A 2988-nucleotide genomic window follows, 5' to 3' on the forward strand; every position below is an offset into this window, starting at 1 on the left:
AACGCCTGAACATTTCGAGAGAGACGAAACATTGTGTGCCAGCGAGAAATAAAGGAGAGAAAAATCAAACTAATGCAAAACTCTGAAAAAGCAGTTGAGAAACTGGAAAGACGAAAGAAAAAAAAAAAAAAAAAAAAGACATATAAACACCGTTCCTTTCTATGCCCCAAACGATCCCTTTCACCTCCTCTTCTTGAAAAATCTGACCATGCAGTGAGAAATATCAGTTTATCGACTCTTCCTGAGAAGAAATGCGGAAAGGCATTCAGTATTGAGTTTGTATATATTTATTTATGCTTAATTTAACGGGAATGTGTAAATATGGCGAGCAAGTAGTTTTGGGGTTATTTATCTGTGAATCTATACCTCTGTGAATGGGTGGGGGAATTTAAAAACAAAAAGAAAAAAAAAAAGAAAAAAAAAAGAAAAAAGAAAACCGACAAAAAAAAAAAAAACGCCTGACTAGATAGTATCCTATCTGAATCTTTTCTGTTCTTTATAGACAAGCTGTTATGGTAATGGGTAGAAATTGGTTTCTTGTCCAGTGATGACCTGATTTACATAAATAATAAGAATAAGAATAAAAAAAGAGATTGTTGTGTTTTGTTGTATTTTCCTCTTCAGTTTTTTTGAATGTTGGTGCTGCTTCGATTCTGCAGACGGATTTACTTATAACGCCAAGAAGTCTTCATTTTCCCAGCATAGGCTTTGGGGAAATTCAGGATATGTCTCTACATTAAAAAAAAAAAAAAAAAAAAAAAAAAAAAGACAATAAATATTGCTTCTCAGAAATGTTGGTATTTTATTTCTGTCTGACTCAAAGTGTCCATACCATCCTTACCTCTTCATTCTAAGCAGACCTATAATAAACCTCATGTCATGTTAACGTGATCTTTCGTTTCATTTTGCCTTTACTAGCTGAATTAGGAAATATGAATGAAAAATGAAATTCTTTTCATTTTCAAAGTATTAGCCATTAAATCAAAATGTTATGTATCATTACAAGTCTTCGATACCAGGAAACTTTTTTTGTTGTTGTTGTTATTATTATTTAATTTCCGCGGTTCCCATTGCTGTGTAACTGTTGTATGTTTCACTTATGTATATGTGCCTGTGAGCGTGTATATATGTATATATATACTCTTATATACAGATCGGGAGTGATATTCGTATTCACAACGCGGCATTATTTTCTACCTTTAGGTCTACAGTCTCAACAACTAATTATCAAAAGGAAATATTAAAAAACAAAACACCCTTCCTCCCCCTTCCTTTCCCAAATCGGCTTTATTTGGGTTTGTAATCGGCACTGATAAAGAACAGCTCCGGGGAGATCCGGATCCCCAGGGCTAACCCGGAGCCACTCCGGAGTGACTCGGGGTTTACCCTGCGGTTGGGTAAAGGGAAAGGCGGGGGGCAGACGCCTCAGGATTTATATTTATTTCTTCGGTGCTGTCATAGAAAGCAGTATTGGCCCCCGGGGGGTCGGCGCCCCGCCTTTCCCTTTGCCCAACCGCATTTCGGAGCTGGAAAGGACTGCCAATTTATCCCTCGGCACGGTCAGCCTGCGAACAAACACACGTGTGCTCAGACAGACAGGGAGCCCTGCGGCTGGAAGCCGGTTTAAAGCATCGCATTTACCGCGGAGAACTATTTTAGTTAAATACCCGCTCCGAAGAGTTGGCTGGGTTCAGGTTTGCCTGGTGGTTTTGGGAGGGAGCGGTAATGAAGAGGGACGACAGAGAAATGCAGGAGCCATAGCAGGCAGCGTAACGGTTTTTGCAACTTAATATTTCTCTCGGAGAAGGGGTGGGGGGATAGCAAAAAATAAATCCATCCCCACCTCCATCTCCCAAACTACCTCCCTTCTCCCTCTCCTTCCAGCTTGGACTACAGGAGCCGCCTCAGCTGATCGCTCAAGGTGTCCATACTAAATCCTCCTCAGCATAATAATAAAAAACGCCTTGCAAACCACGACCCCAAAGTCTGTTTTATGGGGAAGCTTTCGAGGCTCGCTTGCCTCAGCTTCAGCCAGGTTTGGACTCAGCCGTGACCTACTTTCTGTCCGTGGTGTGATGGCAAAAGCGCCCGGAGCAAGTTTGCGGGGCCCGGGATGGAGGGAACGGGTGGGAGCGGGGGGGTACCGGGGTCCGAGCAGGGGGAAAAAAGAGGTGGGGGAAGCAGCGAGAAAAAGAGGATTAAAAAGGGAATCCCACTCCCCCTTTTCCTTCATCCTACCGGAGTTTTGCAGCGCGAGGATCGGGGACCCCCAGCCCCCTTCAAGGGTGACCCAGCTGCGGGCAGGTGTGGGGCGAAGGATGCCCGCGGGCAGGGAGTGCTGGGAAGAGCAGCGACACCGGAGGTGGTTTCCAAGAGCAAGGCTGCATGCTTTTATGCGTTGTTTTGTTTTCTTTTGTTTTAATCGCGCCGATGATATTATTTTTAGTAGAGCATATGTTTTGCATGAAACCTTTCAAAACAGCTCGCGAAGTTCCCAGAGGAGTCTGGGAGGGCTGTTTGGGGGGTGAGGGGGGCGGCTCAGGAAGTTTCTCTGCTGTCCAAGAACTGTGCAACAGTTATGTAAAACCCTAATTTAAAAAACAACAACAACAACAAAAGAGTGAGGAAAGCTCTTTTATAACTCAGCAGAAGCACCCGCTGGTGGAAATGGGGGCTCCCCTTAAAGAGCGACCCGAGGAGACGAGGAAGGGCTCACCCCCACTTTCCTAACCTCCCAGGGGCAATCTTGAGATGGCAAAGCCAATGCACATACATCTATATTTGTAGTAAATACAGGTAGGGCTCCGGATGCCGCTGTGCCTTGCCTCCTCGGGGCCGCCTGCTCCTCCAGCTACCCCCAGCTCACAGCCAGCGCTGCTTGGGCGGGGGGACGGACGGACGGACGGACGGACGGACACACGACTCGCCCACCAGTGGGGTTGAACAGGGGGTCAGGAAGGAAGGAACACGCCTGTTGGTCTCTGCTCC

At 45.5% G+C, this 2988-nt stretch overlaps 1 long non-coding RNA gene across 1 annotated transcript; it reads right to left on the reverse strand.

Moving 5' to 3' along the window:
• Positions 1-434: 434 nt before the first annotated feature.
• LOC118164582 lies at positions 435-2489 on the reverse strand. Its single transcript, XR_004749553.1, has 3 exons — positions 2239-2489; positions 842-918; positions 435-731 (listed from the first exon to the last, which is right to left on the reverse strand). It is a non-coding gene; the product is annotated as an uncharacterized LOC118164582 (long non-coding RNA).
• Positions 2490-2988: the final 499 nt, after the last annotated feature.

This window comes from Oxyura jamaicensis, chromosome 3 (assembly GCF_011077185.1).
Source record: "Oxyura jamaicensis isolate SHBP4307 breed ruddy duck chromosome 3, BPBGC_Ojam_1.0, whole genome shotgun sequence".
Classification (NCBI taxonomy): domain Eukaryota; kingdom Metazoa; phylum Chordata; class Aves; order Anseriformes; family Anatidae; genus Oxyura; species Oxyura jamaicensis.